This window comes from Myodes glareolus, chromosome 21 (assembly GCF_982192425.1).
Source record: "Myodes glareolus chromosome 21, mMyoGla1.1, whole genome shotgun sequence".
Lineage (NCBI taxonomy): Eukaryota > Metazoa > Chordata > Mammalia > Rodentia > Cricetidae > Myodes > Myodes glareolus.
Genome location: NC_142046.1, coordinates 9792573 through 9805475, shown reverse-complemented (window position 1 = coordinate 9805475; position 12903 = coordinate 9792573). Strand labels below are relative to the sequence as shown.

The window sequence follows — 12903 nt, the reverse complement described above, 5'->3', positions numbered from 1 at the left end:
AAAGGCTCAGGACCTTTTATCTAATTCAGACATGTGGGTGTAGTGCCCTAGGTTCCAGCAAAAGCAAAGCCCTGGCCACAGGCTGGGAGACTATCAACATCAACAGTGCTTCTGATGCCTGCTAGACAATTAAACAAGGAGGAAACAGTGATGTCCTAGCCAGGGTCACTACTGCGGTGACGAAACACCACGGCCAAAGCAACTTGGGAGGAAAGGGTTTGTGCGGCTCACACTTCCACATTGCTGTTCATCCTTGGAGGAAGTCAGGACGGGAACTCAGAGCAGGAACCTGGAGACAGGAGCTGATGCAGAGGGGTGCTCCTTACTGACCTGTTCCTCCAAGGCTTGCTCAGCCTACTTTCTTAGAGAACACAAGGCCACCAGCTTAGGGATGGTTCCACCCACCATGGGCTGGGCCTTCCCATCAACCACTAATTAGGAAAATGCCCCAGGCTTGCCTACAATTCATCCTATAAAGGCATTTTCTTTTTTTTCTTTCTTGCCCTTTTTTTTTTAAAAAAAAAAATAATTTATTTAACTTAATTTTATGCATGTTGGTATAACGGTGTCAGATTTTCTGGAACTGGAGTTACAGACAGTTGTGAACTGCCATGTGGATGCTAGGAACTGAACCCTGGTCTTCTGGAAGAACAGCCAGTGTTTTTAACTACTGAGTCATCTCTCCAGACCCTAGAGGTATTTTCTTAATTGAGGTTCCCTCCTCTCAGATGACTTCAGCCTGTGTTAAGTTGACATATAACCGGCCAGCACAAGATCATGCACATTTTATATTATTATTTACTTATTAGTTTATTTATTTATTTTCTTTGAGACAGGGTTCTCTGTGTACCTCTGGCTGTTCTGGAACTAGCTCTGTAGAATAGGCTGGCCTTGAATTTAAAGAGATTTGCCTGCTTTTGCCTCCCAAGTGCTGGGATTAATGGCAGGCACCACCACCACCCAGCAATAATTATTTTCTTATGTTGTTGTTTTATTTCCTGTCCTTCTCCTAAGTGTTAAGGTTGTTTTTTTTTTTTTTTTTTTTTCTGGCCCAGTAAGCCTCTCCGCCAACGCAATAATCCAAATTAAACCAAATCTGACCAAATTAGGAAAGCCCAGATTTAATGGATGCCAGCACCCGTGGATGCCAGGGGCGGGGGTCATGCTTTCAACCAAACACTAAGGAGCCAACCTTACTTTCTTCTGAGAGTAAAAGTTAAGTTATGGCTATGGCCCCCGCTGTTTCCCGGCCACATCTTTCTGACTTCATTCCAGTTCCTGCTTCCGTCTCAGGTTAATTCCTCCTCTTCCTGAGCCCTGCCGTTCTCCTCTGCCATTGTCTTTTCTTCCCTTTTTATTTTGTTCATTTCTACTGAAATTTCCATTTATTTTATGTGTATGAGTGCTTTGTTTGCACATACGTCTCTGGTACCCCAGGAGCCCAGAAGAGAGCGTCAGATGCCCTGGGACTGGAGTTCCAGGTAGTTTGAATCACCATTATGTGGGTGCTGGGAACTGAACCCCAGGCCCTCTGGAAGAGAGTTGGTGCTCTAACCACTGAGCTGTCTCTCCCGCCTCTCTTTGTGTTTGAGACAGGGTTAGTCGCTGAAGCTGGAGCTCACCCATTGGCAATACTGACTGGCCAGTGCGTTGGGCTCCAGGGATCCGTCTGTCTCTGGCCCCTAGGAGCAGGACTGCGGTTCCAGCTGTACCTGGCTGCTGGGTCCAGACTCAGACCTTCAGGCTTGCACAGAGAGCGCTTAGCATCCATCCTTTCCCTAGCCTCAGGGAGGGCTTGGAACACACTCGCTCAGGAATTCTTCCCCTCAGTAGTCGTGCATTTCTGGCTGAACTCTCCTGGCTGTGCAGCCACACTCCCTGTTCCCTTCCTGAACTATTCCCAGGACAGCCTCTTGCCCTTTAAACCTGCCTTTCTCCTCCAGATACACACCTCCCCTCCCAGGATCATCCCAGCCAACTCACCCCCTCCCAAAGTCCAAGCTTCTGGGCTTGCATCTGGGGCCTGCCCAGTGGTGCTAGCTGTTGTTCCTGAGAACACCAGGCTGGAACGTGTTTGCATCGCCCGTCCCCTCCCCTCAATTGTAACCTCCTTGGAAGCCACTCTCCTACTCAGGCTAACATAACACTAGGCCCGACAGCCCCCTCCTCTGTCGTAACAGTCATTAGTTTATCCTCAGTACCTAATGGGAGGGACTCACTAATGGGTCTTGGGGAGTTTCCTAGGGTCTCCGCTGACACCATGGCCTGCCACGTTCCCTAGCACCTGGGAGCAGCTCCCTGGCCTGTTCACCTTTGTCCCCAGCCCTCCGCTCAGAGGCTGCCCAGAGAGGCCCCATATAATTGACTCAGAGTCCATAGACAACAGGGGAGAAGCTGCAGAGGCATGAACCAAAGCCCCGGAGCCTGGCTAGACCCCCACAGGCTGCAGCTCTCCAAGTGGCCCACCCTCAATCCCTCCTCCATGCCCAGCAGCTCCCAGCAGTGTGTAATTCCCAGATCCCTCCCCTCCCCTTCTCTTCCCACCATGCCTGTCATTCTTGCTCTGGGAATCCTATGAGCCCGAACCCGAGTGTGCATCTGAGGATACCTCAGTCCCTGGGTGTTTGGTTGTTTGTCTATTGTTGAGACAAGGTCTCATGTATTCCAGGCTATCCTATGTAATAATCCATGATGACCTTGATCTCCTGATTTTCCTGCCTCCATTTCCCAAGTGCTGGGATTACATGTATGTACTAGCATACCCAACTACCGTGCCGACTTTACATGAATATCTGGTAACTAGCAGTGTTTGTCCTATGAAGAGAGCCTATCCGTGGGGGTCTGCAAGTAGACCCGGATTCATCCTCCAGCAAATATTTACTGAGCACACACTATGTGCTAGGGCCCTTGCTGAGGACGAGAGGTGATGCAATGATGAACAGTAGGGGTGATCCCTGTACTCAGGGACCCCAAACTCCTGGTGATCACACAGTGAAGGTACAGCTACCACCTGCCATCAGCAGCATGAAGAAAAATCCCCAGGTCAAGTGTCTAGTGAACACAAGGGGAGGCTACTCTCAGGAAGTGACATTAACTGGTTCCTAGAAGAAGCTAATCAGGCCAGGAAGGGAAAAGACAGAAGAGGTGAGGTCTGAGGAAGGAGTATTGTTTATTTGAGAACTCTGAAATTAGTTGGAGTGACTGACAGCAAAGAAGGCAAGGAAAAGTGGCTCAGAACGAGGCTGGGAGGTTTCTGATCCTCCAGCTCCCAGGCCAGACCCTAGGCGTGTGCTTTTGTTCAGAACCAGTGAACTCTCCGGGAGTTTTTATCAGCCACACAAATACAACACAGAACCCCTGCAAGCTTTTCGGCAGAGGTGGGTGGATGTGATTGGATCTGTGTTCTGCCAGTCTCTCAAGAGGTACCAATGGGCAGGATCCACAGGGAGGAAGGCACAGAGGCAGGGAAGCAGCCTGATGCTCTGAGAAGCTTGGGCAAAGGAGCACAAGTGTCTGCTGGGCTGGGGATGCACACGTGGGAGTCACTGGTGAAGGAAGGACAGCAGGGTAAGGTCCCGGGCTCTGACACTTGAAGTCTGTTCAGAACATTAAGGGCAATCAGATTCTGAGAGTATTATCTTCCAACTGGCCAGAGAGTAAGATGAAACAGCCCAGAAAAACTAGGGGAGAAACTGGGAGAATGTGATGAGACAGAAGGGAACAGAATTGTCCACACAACTACACAGAGCAGATGAAGGCACAAGAGCATCCTTTAGTGTTGCCAAAGAGACTGATGATCTAGACAGCCATTAAGAAAAATGGTAGGAACTGAAGGTGTGGCTCTATTGGGAGAATGCTGAACTAACATACACAAACCTTGGGTTTGATCCCCAGCATATCCCACAAAGTCATGCATACACACAAAACAGACAGAAAAATAAGCAGGGCAGTACACACTTATAATCCCAGTCCAAGAAGGAGGTGTAGCTAGGAGGATCATAAACTCGGGGTTATCCTTAGTTGCACAGCAAGACTGAGCTAGGCTGGGCTACATGGGACCCTGTCCCAAAATGAAGATGGCAAACTATAAGTCAGGTCGGATTCCTGCCTTCCACGGCCCATTTGCATGAGACAAAGGACCATCAGTGACTAATGTTTATGTCACTTGTGTGATGGGATTTAAATCAAAGAGACTGGTTTATTAGCTTAGAAGATCTCTCATCAGAACCCTTGATGTGCACAGAGCTGTTCTTTTCCAGCGACCAACCAGCCCTCTCAACTTCATGCTTTCGCTTGCATGGAGAACATGTAACCCGGCTGATTCATCTTCTAAAGTCTGGACCATATGCAAGTCCCAATCCTGCATGTTGCCTTGACGGAAGCTGCCGACAAGAGGACATATGTAGATTTTGCATATCCAAGTGCAGATGATGCATTTGGTAAATCACTTCAGACATGTCCCCCGGGGAAGGTGCCGCAGGCTCTGTCGCCCCTACAGATGGAAGCTGGCAAGGAAAAGACAGGTCCAGATTGAGATCCTGGGATATATGTGAGAGCAGATTGGAGGAGAACAGGGTGGCTACGGGAAGACAAAGAGGGTCTGCAGGGCTGCCATGCTGGGCAGCTCAGCCCCTGGGAAGGGGTATTCTGGCATGAGGAATGGAGAGAGGATGCTAGAGCGAGCTCTTGACTCTTGGCTCCCGAGCCAGCCTCCAGATGAATGCTTCTTTCGGTTCAGGACTGATTCACACCCTTGTTGTTGCTTAACCAGCTTTCTACTTCCACAGTGGCCTAACTGGGTTCCTTCCACCTCCTCTGTAAACGTCTTCCTCTTAGTCAATATTCACATAATTGCTTGACCTAAGAACGGGGCCATGCATTTGGTTCCTGTGATCTCACAGCTCATCCCTGTGACAATCCTCGCCACATCCTGGTTGTGCAGACCCCGATAGTGAGGCTCCGTGTTAGATCACATAACTAGCAAGTGGTTCAGCCTAGATGTGAACACAGCTCTCTCTGACCTCAAAGTTCATGTTATTCTCAAAAACATTTCTGAAGACCAAGCCGTCCATCGGACAGGTGGTGGGGTTGTCTTCCTTTTGAGAGTGTGGCACGGTTCCTTTAGATTTCTGAGTATTTGGATTCACCCGGCTCTTATATTCATAAACCTTCTTAGTTGAGTTACTGTACAGAGGGTGGGACTGGAGTGGGGGCCCAGAAAGGTGTGATATGAGTAGATGTGGTTGTATTCATCTATAATCTTTGTACTAAGGAGGCTAAGGCAAGAGGATTGCAACTTTGAGGCCAGCATGACCTCAGCAGAAAGACCTTGTCCAAAAAAATAAAAAAAGTCTGCTTCAGGAGACAAATCTCAAACTAGGTGACACTGCCCATCTTGTGATTATACTGACAATGAGAGACAGGAACAGATGTGTCAATAATAGATGTGGTCCCTCCTCACCCAGGGTCTCACACAGCAGGATTGCAGTGCACACACAATGAAGCAGAGACAGAGAGCAGCGTGCTAGGAGAACACCCTGCCTGTGCAAACTCACAAGAGCATGAGGGAGCCGAGGGCCTGGGAGGCCTAGCTTGCAGGCTGCATCTGGGCTAAGCAGGTCTTCAAGGGAGATGGACTAGGAAGCTATTAGTGTTCTTTAGGCTTTCTGAGTGCTTCACCGCAAGCCAGGCTATGTTCATGCATCAGCACCTAGACATGATGATATCATTAAAGGGGGAAGGTACCTTTTGGAGCAGAACTGGCCTTTTAAGGAGCTCCTACCAGGCTTCCTTTGTGTCTTAAAAAAAGTTTGGGGGGCTAGGGGTGTAGCTCAGTGCTTGTCTGACATCTGAAAGGCCCTGGGTTTAATTCCCCAAAATAATCACACACACACACACACACACACACACACACACACACACACGCTCACAGACAGACACAGAGAGAGAGAGAGATTTATGCACCACTCCAGCCAAAAAACCTTACCAAATGGGGGAGCCTCTTCCTACTCATCGCAGCACCCTCTGCCTCCCTGGGGTAAACACTTGGCCAAAAGGCGCATTTCTCGTGACTCTGCATGCTTTCGGCTTTTACATCTGTGCACAGCCATGTGATATATGGGTATCTGTTTGTGTGTGTGTGTGTTTGAAGAATCCAAATGAATAATATCATGCAATTTGTTCCTCTGAGCTTGCTCTGCCTCCCTTCCTCGGAGATTCAGACTCCCTCTCGTCCTGGTCCCTGCAGTAGAGAACTTCTCAGATCGCTCCACCATGTGTCCATGTGTTGTCCTGCACATGGCCGTATGCGGCCTTGCTGCAGAGAACAAGGCATTCACTAGGTGTGTCCCCAAAGGATGACCAGATGGCTGGCTGTTTTCCAGAGTGACTGGACCCATTTCTCCTCCTGGCACACGTGTTCTCCTTATGCCACTCCCTACTTGGGGGCTCATCGGGCAGGAGCAATGGGACACTTTACTGGGTCTGACATCGTGTTTCCCCAGGTACTGTACGGCTTTCTTTGAATTTATTTATGCACATTTTCTTTTTTCTTCTGACAAGTGTCTGATCATACTTCGAGTTCTTTTTGTAGCTGAGGATGCCTTTGAACTTCTGATCCTTCTGCCTCCACCTCCCATTTAGCTGCGATTACAGATTTTTGCCACCACACATGGTTTATGTGGTGTTGGGGATCAATTCACGGCTTCCCTAATGCCAAGCCAGCATTCTACCAGTTTCTTCTGAAAACTCATCTGTGGGAGGCTTCTGCATATTTTGCATTTGACTTTCATTTATCTTCTTTTGAAAAACACAGGTTTTACATTTTAATTAAATGCACCCATCTTTCTCTTGGTGTTCTGTGTATCTTCAAGAAATCCTGCCCTCTGCCAGGTTTGTCTGCTTGCTTAGACTCAGATTCTGTTAGCTCAGGCTCATGGCCTGGGACTGTGTTACCCAGGCTGGTATTAAACTCACTACAATCTTCCTGCCTCATCCTCCCAAGTGCTGGATTTACTAATGTGAGACACCATGCCCAGCTTATTTTTATATTTAAGTATCTAGTATACCTGAAATTTATGAATGGTGTGAGGTAGGGATTCCATTTCTTTTTTTTTTTTCTAATATGGACATTCAATTGCTCCAGCACCATTTATAGAAGAGGCTCTCCTCTACTGACCTCAAGTACCACTTCTGCCAAATATTAAGTTTCCATACATGTGTGAGTCTATTTTTGCAACCTCTATTCTAATCCTCCGGCCTATTTATTGACCCTTACCCTAACAGCACTTGTACCTCTTTAGGCTCCTCCCACTGCTTCCTGAGTATACATCACTGGCTGAGTCTGCATCTTCGTGGAATGCACGTGTATGCAATGGTCTTGTTTACAAAAAGTTTCTCGAATATTGTCTTGGGACTTTAAAAACTTCCTTTTGCAAGAAGAGATAGATCCAGAAGTGAGATGGCTTGCCAAGGCCACGCCATTGAAAAGTGTCGGGTTTAGGTGTCTGCCAGCTTCCAAAGCCGCCTGGTTCATCCACAGCACATCGCTGCCCTGTATCTGACATTCCCCACTTCGTTCAGCAATAAACCTCAGCGTGAACACTGTGTACATTGTTGGGGTTCAGATTCCGCATCAAAGGGACTCTTCCTAACAAGAAGTGGGGACTCTCAAATCAGGTAGACATGCTCTGCCCAATCATCCGTGGCATGTGAACATAAAGAAAGTCGGGTCAGGTTCCAGGTCAGTTTCCAGAGCCCTCTTGGGGCGTGCACTTGGTCCCAAGGCACAGCTTCTGAGGACGCAGGCTTCCCCCTGGAATTACAGGCGTCCTCCCGCCCTCCCGCCTCGAGAGGCAGGAATGCGCAGGATCAGCTTTCAGCAGAGCCACGGCTGCCTTTCCGGGGAGCTCCCCGGACAGGCCCTTCCCCAACGGCCGAATTAACTGGTTCTGTCTGTCCGACTAGGAGAGCAGCTCCCGCTAAAAATAGCGCCCTGCCCAGGGAGGCCTGCTCCCGCCGGGGTCCGCGCCACAGCCGTGGGAGTCCGAGCCGGGACTTCACGAGGAGCGCCGGGAGAGCCCCGGCACGCCAGGGTCTGACCCCCGAGGCCCAAGCGGCGTGCGCAGCCCTGGCGCCACAGGTGCCGCGGAGGGTGGAAGGGCCGACTCCGGCAGGGATGGGCGCTGGGCGCTCGGCCTCCCGAGCGCTCGCCTGGGCCTCCCTGCCGCTGCTGGGGCCTCCCGCGGGCGCGCTCTGCGGGGACACGCTCTGCAGCCGAGGTAAGGCCGGGCGCGCGCCACCGCGGGCCTCCGCCTCCTCCCCTCCAGGCCACTCGCGGTCTCCCGGGGCCAGGCGGGGCGGACCCAGGCATCCTCCGGTTTCGGGGACAGGAGCCAGGCAAACTCACCTGTCATCAGATCGGAAAAGCCTTCCCTCCTCTCTTCTGGTCTCAGTGTTTCTGTCGCGGAAAATGGGGCGATGGCATCTGTATAGGCCAAGGACGCTGGGGGACATTCAGCCCGCGGGATTGGGGGGTGCTTCGGAGTTTATGTGAATGGGGGTGCTGTGGTTCCTTCCCGGCGACATCATATCGCCATCCCTTTCTCAGGCCCTGGTACCTGCCTCCAAGCCTGAAGTTGGAGATTAGTGCTGGACGTATAGGAAAGTTTAGGGTGTCAGCGCGCGGGAGACGATGCTTGCAGGAGGGGCTAGTCAGAGGGTGACCGAGAAGTAATGAAAGAGAAGCCTTGGTCATCTCTCTGTCCCTGGGCTACAGCTAGGAAGGCGGGGAAGGACTGAGCGGGGCGGGCGGAGGCGCTGTACGAGCTGGACCCTGCTGAGCAGGGCCAGAGGAGAGGCGTGTGGCCCCGCCTGGACCCCGGCCAACCCCGGGCGGGGGCGAGCGCTGGCAGCCCTGCCCAGTCCGGCCCGGCGGCTGGTGGAGATGTGGGGTCGATTGACCAAACAGGTGCGCCCCCGCCCCTCCCCGTCCGCCCCCGCTGGGGCCCGTGGGCGGGCGGAGCTGCGGCTGCGGGGCCTGCGATTGGCAGGGAAGGACGGGTCGGGTGGCCGGGGAGCAGAGAGCCGCGGCGCCGCGGGAGGCGCGGAGCCGGCCGGAGCTCGCTCCAGCCCGGCCTGCTCCGCTCGGCCCTGCCCGCCCCACGGAAACTTTCCTGCCGCCGAACTGCCAGCCCAAAACCCTGAGACCCGGAGTCTTGGTGACTACGCGACCCTGGCCCCGAGCTGTCCGACTCCGTTGCCTTAGGGATGGCAATACCCAGCGGCCAGGTCAGCACATAGAGGTAATTAATGGCTGAAGAGCGCGGGTCAAGTTGAGGGGACCCTGACACCTGCAGGAATCCGAGCGGGGTCTGCTTGAGGAGCTTTGGGGCCTTGATACCTTTATAGGACTACAGGGCTGAGGAGTGTGCCTCAGCTTCTCTTTATTTACTTCTCTTTTCTGCTTCCCTGCAGGACCTCTGAGTCTTGTCTGACCCTTTAAACTTTGCTGTTTTCTGCCTCTATTCCTGACCACAGCGGGGCGCAGGACTGATGCTTTCCTCTGGAAAGGAGGGCGCAGGCGGCACCAAGAAGGCACCTTCAGCGGGGGCCTGCAGTCTACAGGAGTTGGGTTACAGGGTTCTCCAGGCTGCCAATTCCAGAAGCTTCCACTGACCCCCAAACTTCACACCCCCCCGCACACACACACACTGTCCCTCCCATGTGGCCCACCAAGTTTGGGGTGTTTGTATTCATTGCTAGCTAGAGCTGTTACTAAGGACGCAGGTGGGCCCAGAGTTCTTTCCTTGGCCTGCTTCCAACCCCACCCTCCGCTAACAGAACACCTTGAACTGCACACAGCATGGGGAAGAGAGACCCAAGCCACCATGTTTCCAGGTTCCAGCCTGGTGAGGATTGCAAGCTTTTCTGGGTTTGGTCCTTTGGCGCTATGATGCCTGTGCCGGGTTTTATCCCACCTCCCTCAGCAGTGGAGGTGGCTGAGGGGGGTCTGCCATAGACATGACTGTCAGTGGGTCACCGAGAGTCATCAGAAACATTATTCGTCAGTAGTGTTAACTCCATTCTGTGTTCTTGACCTAAAGACTGTGTACCCAGAATTAATCAGACCTAACACCCTGCTCTAGAATCTAGAGAACGTGGGTTCAAATCTCAGCGTCCTCTGCTCACTGTGTGGCCTTGGGCAGTCTTCTTACCTCCCCGAGCTTCAAGCTTCCATCAGAATGATCCAGTGGACATCCGCCCACAGGGTCAGAGAATTCGGTCTCCTGAAGGGACCCATGTGCTTCGGGTTCCCTCCTCTCGGGGTCAAGTGAGCCCCGGGCCTTTGAGAAATGTGCACACACTGCTTAAGGACAGCCAACTGTAGGTCCCCGATTGCAAATGATCCCAACACCTCCCTTCTCTGCTGGGAATGTGTTGGAAAGTTAGACCGTTGAAAGTGGAGGTGACCCCTATAAATACTGAGCAGCCGTGAAGAGCCATCTCGCATGCGGGAGAGAGGGACCAAGTGCAGAGCCTGGTCCCAGCCTTGGCTGGGGTGCTCCATTCTCGTGCCCTCCTGTGTCCCTTCCCTGGGCTGCATCTGCATCTGATACACAGGTAGGCCCTTTGCTCAGATCCTCCAGGGACAGGGAGCTCGAGGTGTTGGCTTTATGGCTGGGCATCTCCAGTCAGCTAAAACATCCTTACTGTTCGGAATGGAAATCTGTATCCCTGCTACATCTACCCCCTGAGTGTTCATGCCCTTTAGGCGTCTTTGTGGGTCAAGCATTCACTGTGGTCCCCTAATCCTGACTTTCTGTGCCTTCTCTCAGGCACTCAAGGCAATGGGGCTGAGTTTGGCAGTGGCTACAGCACTAGTACTGTTTATTATGTACCAGGTCCTGTGTTGGGGACATTACACGCGTCACTGCATTCTTCAGACAACCGTGTGAGGCTGAGGCTGGCTCTGTCAGGAGGAAGGGACTCACCAAAGGTCATTCAGTCAGTGATGGGGGCTGGGCTATACCTCAAACCCAGCAGCAGCCCCATAGTCTGTGCTTCTAATTGTGACCTTTGACTGTTTGGATGCCCACCATGGTGTGTGTGTGTGTGTGTGTGTGTCTGCATACACTTGGATGTGCCCTTGTATGTGTATGTATACACTTGTATGTCCAGGCTTGTTATGTGTGCTGGGATGCTTTTATCACAAGCACATGGGATCCTGGTTGAAATGCAAATTCATCTTCTTTACTCCTGACCTAGAGACCTTCTCTGCCACAACGGTCCAGGCACAGCTCAGTTTAAGAACCATCACCCTCAGGTACTGAGGAAGAGATTGTGGGTGGTAGTGGAAATTGGGGCATAGGAGACAGTCCAGAGGGGCAGAGGAGTCCAGGGGAGCTTTCCATGTGTCATACACAAGGGCAGACCTTTGACCTCAACTTTCTGAAAGGGTTGGCACACCTTGCTGAGACCCCTGTGTTCAGTTAGTTGTTCAGTTACTGGGTGGGGCCGCGGATACTGTAGAGGTGAGTGTGACCTCCCCGCTTTCTCCTCATTCCAGAGTGGGTTCCTTGGGCCTTCCCAGCTAGGAGACTGTGTGCCTGAGCCTCTGGAGGAGGGCACGGAGTAGGTCTGCGGCTTGTTAAATTTGTCCTTCCTGGAGAGCATCTCTGGGGACATCTGCAGGTGCGGCTGGCTATGGTGGGAAGGGCTTGTTACATGGAGCTTTCTAACGGCACCTTTCTGCCCTCCCCTTTGAGCCCCCTGAAGGCTCAGGGTTATTAATATGCATTTTGTGGATGAGTTCCTTGGAGTCCAAGAAGAGGAAGTGAACATCGAGAGCCCAAGTGTGTTCATATGGGAAGAGTTAGTAGAAACTGGTAGTGTCAGGACTTGAACTCGTGTCCCCTGACTATATACACAGGCCTTCTCTGCTCTGTGCCTTTTCATGGTTTTCCTGCTCACCCAGTGGTGGTTTGATATTACAAGTCTTATCCAAAAGATGGAGGGCCTTGGTGGGTCCTTCAGATCTTTAGGCTCCTCAGATGAGAAGGAGGAGAGATAGGGCTGCTCAGTTAAGTGGCCGACCTCCCCTGGCATCTCTGAGGAGAGAGAACCCCAGTGGGTTCAGGGCCCAGACGAAGTTGCTGACTTCAGAATGTAGCAGGCTTCTGCACACAGAGCACCGCAAGAAGTAACTGGGGCTCCGAGTTGGAGCCAACGTGCGTGTCTAGCTCCTCTGGTTTCCCTCTCAAGGCACCGCCTCTCTCTCCCTTCAGCCTTCCCTACTTCTGCCCCTGCCCAGTGCTCTGCTAGGAGCAAGCCATCCCAGGTCCCTCGTACCATGCCTTACCTGGGGTGCCTAGCAGCCAGGCATCTTGAAGCAGGCCTTGCTAGTTAGCTTCAGCTCCCCTGACTCTGTCATAAATCTTGTTCGCCTTGATAGTGGTTGCCTGCACCCCACCACAGCATCATGGCCCAACCCCGGGCTATGGTGTTTGGCTTTGATGTTCCTTTCTGCCCACTGCCCCCCTGCTCTTTAGGCTTCCAGCATCGTGGTCTGTTTCTGAGACTTCTGGAACGTCCTTCCCTCTCTATCACTGTTTGACTGCCCAGCCGGTTATCAGCTAAGTATGAGCCACTTCAGCATGGTACTGGCTAATTTCTGTATGCCAGACTGGCTGTAGACTCTGTGTAACTGAGACTTGAACTCCTGATTCCCTTGCCTCTGCCTCCCAAGTGCTGGGATTCCAGGCGTGTACTGTCATGCCTGGCTATTATGCAGTACTGGGAATGGAACCCCGGGCTTCCTGTGTGCAAGGCAAATACTCTAGGAACTGAACTGTGTCCTACCTCTGACTTGCAGCCCCTATTAGTGTGCAGACTGTCCTGTCTCCC

At 52.1% G+C, this 12903-nt stretch overlaps 1 long non-coding RNA gene across 1 annotated transcript; it reads right to left on the bottom strand.

Moving 5' to 3' along the window:
• Positions 1 to 4173: 4173 nt before the first annotated feature.
• On the bottom strand, positions 4174 to 9043 carry LOC148118650 (uncharacterized). Its single transcript, XR_015735817.1, has 2 exons — positions 8408 to 9043; positions 4174 to 4505 (listed from the first exon to the last, which is right to left on the bottom strand). It is a non-coding gene; the product is annotated as an uncharacterized LOC148118650 (long non-coding RNA).
• Positions 9044 to 12903: the final 3860 nt, after the last annotated feature.